This window comes from Sus scrofa, chromosome 1 (assembly GCF_054392235.1).
Source record: "Sus scrofa isolate SSC_HxYL_T2T_F1_AM1 chromosome 1, Sscrofa_HxYL_maternal_Yorkshire_Landrace_v2.0, whole genome shotgun sequence".
Classification (NCBI taxonomy): Eukaryota; Metazoa; Chordata; class Mammalia; order Artiodactyla; family Suidae; genus Sus; species Sus scrofa.
In genome coordinates this window covers 107097505-107109901 of record NC_139383.1, presented here as the reverse complement: position 1 = coordinate 107109901, position 12397 = coordinate 107097505, and the positions used below count along the sequence as shown (strand labels likewise).

The following is a 12397-nucleotide window of genomic DNA, read 5'->3' as shown; positions in this document are numbered from 1 at the left end:
CAAGATTAAAGGAATTCATTTGCATTGTGATACTCCTTCCAGAGAAGGTGGCAGTGGCGAATCCAAGAAAACATGCAAAGCAGTTTTGATTTCTAAGCCTCAGGGTCCCTGAGTCATCACTCCCCTCACCCCCTTCAACATCAGTTCTGGCTCTGGATACAGGAAATGTCGCTCCTGGGACCGGGAGGGGCCTTCCTGCTCTGCCAGAGGCCACCCTGGGATCCAAGGAGGTGGGGGGCTTGTGCTGGGTGGGGCTGAGGAAGAGGCAGCCTTGCCCTCCTGGCCCTGGGCCTTTGTCCGAAGCCCACAAGTGTCTCAGACACAGCACGTCAGGGTTTGTCATGGGGTGAGCGGGAGACCAGAGGGATTTGACAGAGGCCTCAGCATGAAAGGCCTCCTTCCTTTTCAAGTAGGACAGTGCATCAGAGGAGTCACCAGACCCGCTCTGACGGCTTAAGAGGCATTAGCTAATATTTTGATTTTAATGGAATGAATAGTAAAGAGCCCTGCATGTCTCTCGGAACTAATTTTGAAGAACGGTTTCTGCCACATGTTCCTCTAGTTGAATCGGGCTCCTAAAGAGTTGATAACAAAAGGTTTAACCAAAAAAAAAAAGTATTCCTCCACCAACTTTTCTTTTAATTCCCTTCTCATAATGCTTCTCAGTTAACAGTACCTCATGAAAAGATGAAATAAAGGTGGAACAGGAAGCAGGGAAAGCCTCAGAAGCTTGACATGGCAGCCCTGACTTTTGTTCTGTTGCGTGAATGGCTTCCCCTCCCTGAAGCTGGTAACCAGGGCCTCATGGGCAAATACCCGACGTTTATGGGGGAGGGACTGGCCTCCCTCCACAGGCTGGGGCCAGTGGGGAGCAGGGAGCAGAGTCAAAGAGAGTGATTTGAGGAGGTTGAGGCCAAAGGCCAGTGCAGGATGAGGGGGAACCACAGGGGCCCAGGGCAGCACCCCAGGGCCGTTGATGTGGGGGAGCAGTTGTGCCTCTGGGCCTCCTGCAGAGCCCCAGGGCAAGGGGCAAGGGGAGGAAAGCAGAGATAGCCAGAGTGCTGTGGAGGGGACCATCTTGCCTGGGCAGTGACCTGAGGTGCCCCTGAAGATGCAGAGACAAGGCATTAAACACTCAGCCTCCGTCTTTGCCTCCCTGCAGGCTCCTCTGGGGCCTCCACTGGCTGAGCCAACACGAAGGAGGGCAGAGGGCAAGAGGCCATGGACAGTGCCTCTGCCTGAGTGACAGGCAGAGAGGAAGGCCCAGCCCCCTTGTCAGAGCACACATCCTCATCTCATGGCCTATTTCAGGGCCTCCAGGAAAGCCACTCTTTTCACCAGAACGATGCCGTCGCAAAGGCTTCCCTTGGGAGAGGAAAGCTGCTGAATCCATACTGCAATGGCCCACCTCATCCCTCACCAGAAGGTGCTCCAGCCAGGTGCCAAGAGAGCAACCAGGAGCGGGCCCTGCGGGAGGTGCCAGTGGAAGAAAAGCCTGGGTCAGGGCCATAGCAAGGGCACAGAGGCTTAGCCTGCCAGAGGCTAGCCCAGAATGGTGCCTGTCCTGGGTTCACAGTCCTGAGGAAGGTGCCACTGTGGCTCTCGGAACCACAGGCAGCTCTTAGCTCTGCTGCTGGCAGAGCTGATGGAAACAACGCCCATAAAGTGATGGCTCATGATGATCCTGCCCTCTTCATGGCTCGCCAGCATAATGTTTGAGTTGTCCAATAGCCCATGAGGTGGCCCTACAGAGGAGGAACCCAGAGAGGAAAGCCATTGCTTAAGGCCACGTTGAGTCCAGATGGCTTGATTCCTCAACTGCCCCCCTGGCCTGGCCACCTGCCCAGGGTCTCCTGGCTGAGGAGGGTCTGCATCTGTAGAGAAGGAAACGTCATTCAGATGTTGGGACATATGTTTAAAACTGCTTTATATGAAAATAAGTTCAAATTAAAGAAAAACTGCAACAATTAAAAGTAATACAAAGAAAAAATAATGCAAAGATCCTTACACCTTTATATTCTAGAATCATCTCTATAGTTAAAAATTTACACCATTTTCTTTATCATCTGTGCTCTCTTTCTGTCATTTACACACACACACACACACACACACACACACACACACACACCCCAGAGATTTTGTCTGAACCACTGGAAAGAGTTACCCCTACACACTTCAGTATGTGTTCTCTAAGGATAGGTGGCTTTCCTGGCATAGTTGTGGTATGGTTGATCAAGGCATGCAACATTAACGCACACTTTCATGTAATTACCAATCTACTGGTCGTGTTCCAGTTTCATCAGTTAACTTTATGGTGTTCTTTATGGCAGGTCCCCCTCCATAGCGGAGCCCGTCTAGGGTCGGGTGTGGCATTTAGTTATTCTGTCTCTTTGGCCTCCTTTAATCTGGAACACTTTCACAGCCTTTCTTTGTCTTTTAGGACTTTGAGACTTGTAAAGAAGACAAATGCCCCCTTTTCTGTCATAAAATGTTCCTCATTTGGGGTTTGTCCTATGTTTCCTTGTCAATAGATCCAAGGTTATGCATTCTTGGCAGAAACCTGCCTGGGCAATCTTGGGTTCTTCTCAGCTGTTCCCATCAGGAGGTACTCACCTCATTGGTGAGGTTAACTTTGATTTCCCAGTCAAGGTATTGCCAATTTCTCCACTCTTCAAGGATCATCTTTTCTCTTCCTTGTAGCTAGTATGCAGTCTGTGGGGAGACACTTTGCAATCATGCAAGTACCCTGCTCTTTGCTGATTTCCCCCTTGACGTAGTATTTGTTGATAACTCTTGCCTGATCCAACTGTTAACATGATGGTTGTTGCAAATGGATGCTTTTCCAGCTCCAGTATTATCTCCAAATTTACCAGTTTGCCCTTGGCATTCTGCAGAAGCAGCAGAATTTTGTCTACTGCAAGCAGTGTACATTTACTATTACAAGCAGTAAAGTCTATTTATTTGTCAATTACCTCATGAATTTCAGTTTTTCCAAGAGTTTGTTATTTCTCACTGTACTCCATTATTTCTCACTGTACTGCTTAAATTGCCCCAGTGTTGATCCAGAGGAGTTCCTCCAAGCTGACTCCTGTGATATTTTGATATTTCCCTGCTATGGAACACTTCCTCACTTTCTGGAATAACAAGAGGTTTCAGGCTCATCTTGTGCCAGGGCTAAGCCCTGCAATTGGGGGCTAGTCATGTCTCTGATACATGACTTCATTTTGGTGGAAATGGTATTAGACACCAATATCTGGCTCTGAGTGTGCTCATTACTGCTGAGTGTCCTTTCTTCTTGGCTCTTCCAGGGGACAAAACTAGGAAATACGTATGCATATAAACACATATCCATAACTTGCAGACATGCATATACATGTGTACACACATGCACATAAACATGCATATATACTTACATAGTCATATATTATGAGTCCACACCAGTACCTCCAACTCCAGTCCACCTCCACAGGGTTGCTTCTTATTTTCCTCCATTCCAGATGTTTATGTCTTTCTTCCACAGGGTTCCCCAAACCATCAACATATTCAGTCATTTGCTTTATCCCACATTACATTTAAAATAGTGTCAAGGGAGTTCCCGTCGTGGCACAGTGGTTAACGAATCCAACTAGGAACCATGAGGTTGCGGGTTCGGTCCCTGCCCTTGCTCAGTGGGTTAACGATCCGGCATTGCTGTGAGCTGTGGTATAGTTTGCAGACGCGGCTTGGATCCCGCGTTGCTGTGGCTCTGGCGTAGGCCAGCGGCTACAGCTCCAATTGGACCCCTCGCCTGGGAACCTCCATATGCTGTGGAAGTGGCCCAAAGAAATAGCAAAAAGACAAAATAAAATAAAATAGTGTCAAAATCGTTTCACCCATACTACTACAATCAACAAACCTTCTTCCCTCACTCTAATACACCCTACTGTTTTCATAAATAACATGGATTAGTCCTTCCCTCCTTTATTCTTTTCTTGTCCTTCAGTGTGGTTATAATGTTTATTTGAAATATAGTTTGATTCATTTTTTTCAGTTTTCTTTCAATTTTAAAGATTTTTCCCTTCCTATTCTTATTGATACAATTTTATTTTTTTAACAGGTTGAATATTAACTTGCTTTAAAAAATCAGAACTATACAAAAATATACACTAAGAGGTGTTTCACTCTTTCCTGTGTTCCTTCTGCCCCATTCCCCCCATAGGTAAACTTAATTGTTTTATGTTAAAGATAAGCATGTTTTTATATGTGATTTTAAAATTTCCCCCCCCTTTTTACACAAAAAGTAGCATATTATACATCTTTTAAAATACTCTGCATTTAATCTCTTTAAAAATATACCATACCTGTTCATAAAGGTCATTCTTATTCTTTTTTATAGCTGCATAGTACTCCATATGTGTGCATATCATAGTTTATCCAACTGCTATCTATGTATGACAGTTTGACTGGTTTCCTGTTATTTCATGATGACAAATAATGATGCAAGGCTTGTGCATGTGTTTTATATGCTTGGAACTGTATCTTCAGGATAAATTTCTAGGACTGGATTACTGGATTGAAGAGTAAATGTATATGTAGTTTTATAAGTTATTTCCAGATACACTTCCATTGAGTTGTACCAGTTTGCATTCTGACCTGTTTCTTCACAGCTTTGCCAACAGAAGGTACTATCAAGTTTTGAAATTTCTACCTAACTCATCAGTATGAAATAGTATTTTGGTGTAGTTTTAATTTGCATTTCTCTTATTAAGGATGAAGTTGAACATTTTTTTCATATATTTAAGGATAATTTTTATATTCATTTTGTAAGTTGTCTATTCTTATGCCCATTTTTCTATTGCCCACTTTTCTCTAGGAGTTTTGTTTCATGGTCCCTCAATTCTTGAGAGTTTTAAAAAATATACTAGTGATATTAATCCTTTATCTGTGATATATGTAGAAAATATTTTCTCCCAGTTTATCATTTGCCTTTGATTTTACTTATGGTGTCTACTGTATAATTTTAAGGTTATAATATAGTAAAATTCATCCTGTTTTTGCCTCTATATTTCTAGTCACAGTTAGAAAGCCTTTTCTTATACCCAGGTGATAGAAGAATTCACCTATATAACCTTCTTTTTAATTATATAGTATTTCACCGCAACAATACACCATGATTTTTGTATAGATTCTAAAGGATAAATTGGAGTTTCCAAGCAGCTAGGGTAGAAGGCAGAAGAGTGCAGGGGGGGAGCAGCTTGAACTTTGCATATGCGAAAGCCTTGCACCCTGTTGGTTTTGGAATTGGGAACAGAGAAAAAATGATGATGGACACTCATTACAGGAATCAAATCCAGCCTCCATGACACAGACCAGTGACAGAATCCACCAGGCAAAGCCGTGGGAATTTCAGAGGACTGGCAGCTCTTTGGGGCTGGGCAGAGGGACAATGGGGGCAGGGCTGGGACGTGGGTGAGGCATGTTGGGCAAATTAAAGGAGCCCTTACGTGCAAGTGCACAGCTGGCACCTGGGAGGGAGAGCTCCTTAAGTTTTGTTCCCTGGGCACCTCACTTCCCTCCCTGGTACTTGCCCATCTTTGGGGAGAAAGCAGCACTTGAACTGGGCTTTCAGAAACGTGGGAGTCAATAAATGAGGCTGGGGAAACACTGTTGCCTTGGCTGAGCTGGTAGGAGAAGCAGATTCTGTCCATCAGAGGCCCGGCCAAGTCGGAAGGAAAGTGGTGTGGTGCTGGAAAGGTGGGGTGGGAAAGAGAGTGGACTTCATCCAGGCGCTGGGAAGCCAAGGCAGGACTTGAAGAAATTTAAGAAATTCTGTCCAGCCGGCGGGGGGGGGGGGGGAATGGAGATGATAATGGTCTCTTCCCAGAGCTGATGTCAAGATTATATAAGATAATCAATACAAACATTTTCTGTTGGCACAAGGCCTGGCATGGAGTGAAAATGCAATAAACATGAGTTTCCTATGCTTCGAAGGCATCTACCGATTTTCTTAATCAAGTTTCAAGTCTAACGCCCTTGACACAGTAGGATTGTTTGAATCACAATGTCGGAGTAGGAAATTCTAGCAAAACAAACCTTGAAGGAAATTAACTGTTCACAGACCTTGGGAAGAGGAAGATAGCTTTGTTCAAGGACTATAATGGAGGCACCCATTTATAGAAGTGGAAACTGAGGCCCAGCAAGGGGCTCAGAGTGTGTTAATGGCTCCCGGTGGGTTAATGTTTGTGTTTTCACAAATCCCCTCAAGAGAAATATGGATGCTCATACCCACCCAGCACTCTGCCCGCCCTACCCCAGCCCTAGAAAGCATATGAGCATATGCGCCAGAGGCTTTCCCAACAGCCTTGCCAGGTGTTTCCCCCATGAACCGTGCTGCCCTGAAAGGGAGAAAAAGCAGAAAACTACAAGGAGGCAGAAGACAGGGCTGGGAGAAAGCAGCCAGCCCCACTGGCCACATCCCTGGGGGAGGGGCCACCAAGGACCTCAGGCCAGTGGTTCCCCTCCTCTTTCCAGCATCAGCAGCAGGCCTGGTGAAGCCCGTTCCCCACGGGCCCCATGTGTCCTGTCAATCAAGTGTGTGGGAAAAATAGTTAAGTCTGCAGCCCTAGTGGCTGGAGCTCATCCTTCAGAGCTGGCTTATCTGCTCTCCCCCGGGCTCCTGCTGATTGAGGCCAGGAGGTTGGCTGAATCTCCCAGACCACATTCGAGGGGGGAGGGCATGCAGATGCCGTCCCCACCCCCACCTCTCACATCCGCAGGGCCTCTCCCCTCCCTCCCGGAGAGGTTAAGCCTGCCCCCTGCTCTCCCAGGCCCCTTTAAGTGGCCACCCAATGATGTGCATCATGGCTTTTAAGGGAAGCCCCCACCTCAGCCTCATCTTCCCACCAGGGGGCTGCTTCAAGCCCATCTTGAAAGCATCTTCAGCTTCTGTCCCTTGCTTGAAACCTCTCTGTCCTTAGTGGCCCGAGCCAGCACCACCTCTTCCCAGAGGCCTTTCTCAGCTCCGGCCTGAATGCACTCCACCGCCCCCAATGCCTGCAGCCTGTACAGGTAGGTTTCAGCATCCTGGGCAGGCCTTGCCATGTGTGTCTTTCATCACAGGCAGTTGCGAAGGACTCTGTCCCTTTCAGTGTGAACCGCCCAAAAGCCAGTGGTACTGCTCAGTCAGCTTTGAATCCCCTCAAATGCTGAACACAGAGTATCATTGATGGAGTTGCATTGATGGAGTCACTGACATGCCAGTGGAAAGACTACAGTCTTTAAAGACAGGAAGAATGAAGCTTGAGCTCTGGCCAGATGTTTGCTGCATGACCTTGGGGAAGCCACTTAAGCTGTCTGAGCCTCAACTTCCTCATCCATTCAATGGGATGATCACATCTGCCTTGTATGGCCATCACACCGAGTGCCCAGCACAGAACCTCATCCCCACTAGGTGCACGTCCATTCACACATGGACACTTGCCAGGCACCCTCTGTGTGTCAGGCTGCAGGGCAACAGCAAAGACTTGAGTGCAGGTCTGAAAAGTTGAGGACTCTCTCTTTCCGGGTGTACTGGGCTGGTGCACCTGCAGGCACTCCCATTGTGGGGAAGGTGGGTTTTCTAGGCCTTTCCACCCAAACAGTTGCAGAGATCAGTACACAGATGGGTGATTTCTGGGGAATTCTTCACAGAGTCGAGGGTCTGGCCCGGGTGAGGAAGTAAGGCCTGAGAGGGAGAGGGGGATTCAAAGGGAACAGAGAGAAAGCTGAGTTCCTCAGCTCAAAGAGCCTTTTTTTTTTTTTTTCCTTTTCAGGGCCACACACAAAGCATATGGAGGTTCCCAGGCTAGAGGTCGAATTGGAGCTGCAGTTGCCAGCCTAGGTCACACCCATAGCAGTGCAGGATCTGAGCCGAGTCTGCGACCTACACCCCAGCTCACAATGATGCTGGATCCTTAACACACTGAGCAAGGCCAGGGATCGAACCCACATCCTCATGGATATGAGTTGAATTTGTTTCTGCTGTGCCACAGTGGGAACTCCTCAAAGAGCTCTCGATAGGTAGCACCCAGTTCTCTCCAGAAAAGGGTGAGATGACCAGAGCAGGCCTGGGTTCCTCCTTTAGGGAAACTTGATGTCAGCCAACCTGGGAAGAAGCCAGGAGACCAGCTATGTCCTGCTCTAAGAGCCAGGCCTGGGGGCTCTGTAGGCCCAGGTGCGGGCTGGGCTGGGGAAGAGCAAGTGAGACCCCAGGCCATCGTCAGCTGCAGCCAAGGGAGCTTCAGGCCCAGGCCCGTCAGGGTCAGACTTGCCTACCCCTGTTCTAAGACCCCACTACCAGTTATGTGGTTGGCAGGTGCCAGTCGAGTATGGGCTGTGTGAGGAGCCCAGGGAGCACTTCCTGTGGGATCCAAAAGTAAGAAGTTCCTGCCCTGATGGGAGGCAGGTGATCTTCCAGTGGGAAAGCACCACACCCCATGAGAGGCAGGAGGGACAACCACAGCCTCTGTGGCAGCGAACAAGTGAGCCTCTGTCATCTGTGCAAAGAGGATGGGCACAGAGGGTTGGGGTGAGTCCAGGAAAGGCTCTGGGAGAGGCAGAAGGGGTCCATAGATGTGTGTACTTGCTTACTTTGTTGAGGTGGTAAAGGTCTTTGTCTCTGTCTCTGACCACCTGAGGACCAGCTGGGGGACCAACCCCATCCCTCCATCCAACAGCCAAACCCCATGACCCTGAACATATCTGAAAACGCTCACCTCTGAGGCTGCCCACTGGTGTGATGTGCTCACCTGGGGGGAACATGCATTTTTTTCCTGAGCCTCTCTGCCTCCCCCCAACCCACCATTTCTCTAGATGGATGGACCTCAGGGCCCCAGCTCCCATCTCAACCTCTCGTCTGTCTCTGGAGAGGCTGCCAGGCCCACCAGGAACTGTGGTGAATGAGTCCCTCTCCATCCACTGAGAGCCCCAGGGGCTAGATGCCAGTCAGTCAGGGTGGAAGGGGGCTGCTTCAGCACAGGCCTGGCAAAGGCAGTGACCTTGGTCCACTCTCCACTGGTGGTACAGTGGAGGCAGTCAGGTAGTGAGGACCCCCATCACCCCCTGGGTAGGGGATGACAACACCCTTGATGGCTGACCTCAGCTTTCAGCGTATTATGCTGGGGGAAGGTTGCCTTTGGGATGAGCAGAGTTTAAATGGGGCTTTCACAGAATTAGAAAATGGAATGACATTTTAATTGCATATCTGACAAATTAAGAGAAACGAGGGGTGGGGGAGCAGACGGAGTCAGGGAAACACAGCGTCCTTCCCTCCACTTTCCCTCATAATAGGGAGAGCAGACAATTTGAAAGTGAAAGTGGGCATTATTATAATTATAAAGGGAAACAGGTGTAAAATGGGACTTTCCTGGCAAACATGAGAGCTTAGGGGCAGGCCTCATTGGCTATATGTTCTCTCCTCCAGTTCGCCCGTGATCAGGAAGAAAGAAGGCTTCACCATTGACCCGCTCTGGGTCATTAATGAGGGTGTCACTTCAGCTTTCCAACCCTTGGCTTCCTCATCCATAAATCTCAAACATTCATTGACACATGTTTTCCGGTGCCTTCCACATGCAAGGCAAAATGCCAGGTGCCCGAAGTTCAGGAGTGACCACTGCAGGGCCCTAGCATTAGTCCTGCCCTCCCAGACCTCTGCGGTCTCTGCCCCGTCAAGAGACATAGTGTCAGACAGTCTGGTTTGGGGAGCCAAAAGGGTTAAGTCACAGCAGGGTAGGGCTATTTCCAAAATATGCCCAGGTGAGCAGGAACCATGGCAAGGAGCCTGGGAAGTGAGCGCACTGGGCCCATTTTGTGGAAAAGCAACCTGAGGCCCCACAAGATGGGGTTGTACTCAGCAACAAGCAGCCGGGAGGTGGTAGAGTTGAGAGTCAAACCCAAAGCTGCCTTGACTATGAAGTCCTGCTCTTCCCTTACGCTTCCCCTTTCTATTGACAAACCTCGCTTGTCTCCCCTTCCCATCCCCCCTGCAGCCATCTGGCCAGCAGACCCCATGGCACAGACAGACACCCACAGAGACAGGGCAAGAGCCCTGGACCAGTGATAACCCCTACCAAGGGCTGCTGAGGGGAATGCCTCCCTTCCATCCTCTCAGATCCTGTAGCTGGGAAGGGGATCCTGTGAAACTTCTATTTCCAATCTTCCAGAATGGAGAGGGTGGTGGGTGTGATAAACATTCTGGAGCTGCTCAGAGAAGGAGGAAGGTATAGGAGGCCATTTTTAACACCTGCTGCAAAAGACCCAAGACCAATAAATACTATTGCTTATGCAACCACCACTAAAATACTAACTAGAAAATGGGCCCAGACAGAAAAGTCCCATAGGACAGATGAATGGTTTTCTCTCTCCTTAATCTAATGCTTTTCCTCTAAAATGTCTGCCTCCTCATTTCTTTATAAGCCCTAAAAGCTAGTTTCTACATTTTAAATATCATTAGTGAGATTGGACAGTATATGTAATTTTAGTGGAAATTTATACTTCATATTTTTCCTTGTTGATTCATAGGAACTCTTTGTATATTATAGTCACACTTATGCCTGTTACATATAATGCAAATACTTTTTCTTTCCCCCTCCCATTTTTGGCTGCCCCACGGCATATGGAGTTCCCAGGCCAGGGATCAGATATGAGTCACAGGTGTGATGTATGCCTCGGTTGTGATTCAGGATCCTTTAACTAACTGTGCTGGGCCAGGGATCCAACCTGCATCCTGGCACTGCAGAGATGCTGCCCATCCTGTTGCAGTGCAGCAGGAACACCATAATGCAAATACTCTTAACTTGGATTGTGCTATCTTTGTCATACAACAGTTTAAATTTTTATTTAATCAAGTCGATCACTTTTTTTCCCATTATGGTTTGTGGGTTTTTTGTCGTGTTTAGGAAAATCTGCACATCAGCCATGTATTTGTCAAAAACAAATTTGCCAGAGCTTCAGGACTGAAAAGCTTTGGTGCAGAGATGCAGGAAGGTTGTCTTGCAGCAAGCAAACATTTTCTGAGGGCCTCTTTGCAGGAAGCCTGTGACCAGGAGGCCCAGACCACATCCTGGACACCCCACTCAGCACCCAGGTTCTGTGCGGGGCTCTGTTCTTTGTTTGAAGCCTGGCTGATCAGCTCAGTGAATCACATATTGACTGGGACACCCTCAGAGCGTGTTTTCCTGGTCATCAAGTCCAAATCAAGCTGAGGGGACTTTCTTTTCCTTTTTGCAGCCCCGTCCTCCTCCCCTCGCAAGTCTCCCAACTCTGAAAGGTATCTGAAAATCTACTAAAACTCTTTTATGTGGGCGGGCACCTTTATCTGACTGTTGCTGCTTCCCTGAGAAACTTTTCACAGAGACAAATCCAGAAAATTATCTTTTCAAACATAGCGTTCGGTGTCATTTTATAAGATCTGCAGTAATTGCCCGAGCATTTTTTCAAAGAAAGCTTGAGACCCAGTGGCTGCTGTGTCATAAAAGAAGCAAGAAGCTTGGGTAACCAGAAAAGGACTGTTAATCGTGTTGGGGCTCATCCTTACTAATTCATTGTTTTTGGCAAGGGGGAGAATGATTGCTTTGAAAAGCTTCTCAGAAGGACCCAGAGGAGTTCCCCTGGTGGCTCAGCAGGTTAAGAATCCAATTAATATCCATGAGGCTGCAGGTTTGATCCCTGGCCTCATGCAGTGGGTTAAGGATCCAGTGTTGCCATGAGCTGCGGTGTAGGTTGTAGATGCAGCTTGGATCTGGTGTTCCTGTGGCTGTGGCGCCAGCTGGCAGCTGCAGCTCCGATCTGACCCCTTGGCCTGGGAATTTCTGTATGCCACAGCAGGTGCAGCCCTAAAAAGAAAAGAAAGAAAGAAAAGGAAGGGAAAGGAAGGGAAGGGAAAGGAAGGGAAGGAAGGGAGGAAGAAAGGAAGGAAGGAAGGAAGGAAGGAAGGAAGGAAGGAAGAAAGAAAGACCCAGAAGTTATTGACACATGTGCACACACACACACCCAGCAATGCAGTGGCCTGTATTTAACAGTTCCAAACAGGTAACTCAAGCCTTAGGTCTGCTGACTCTTGCTGCCTTTGGCGTTTCTGCATCACAGCACTCAGGGTGCATCTTGTTGGGGGACGGGGGAGAGGGGGGTAACAGTCCACTCCAAAGAAGAGGCAAGAAATGGAGGCCCCTGTAAGGGAGCAGCTGGCAGGGGGAAGGAGCTAGGCCAAAAGCTCAGAATAGCTGGTCCTGGCGCCAAAGGGTGGAAAGGGCAGAGGAAATGGGTAGGCTGGGGCCCGTGGGAGGGGCAGCCTGGACCGGGAGGGGAAGCGAGGGTGGTGTAAGGCTATGGCCTGGAGATCACTCGTCCATGGGAAGTTTTCAAAGTAGAGATTCAGGCGTGG

The 12397-nt window shown here is 48.3% G+C and overlaps 1 protein-coding gene across 1 annotated transcript in view; it reads left to right on the top strand.

Annotated features, from left to right (window-relative positions):
* Positions 1-12397, top strand: part of ZBTB7C (zinc finger and BTB domain containing 7C) — a 405029-nt gene that overhangs the window by 234844 nt on the left and 157788 nt on the right. The window lies entirely within an intron of this gene.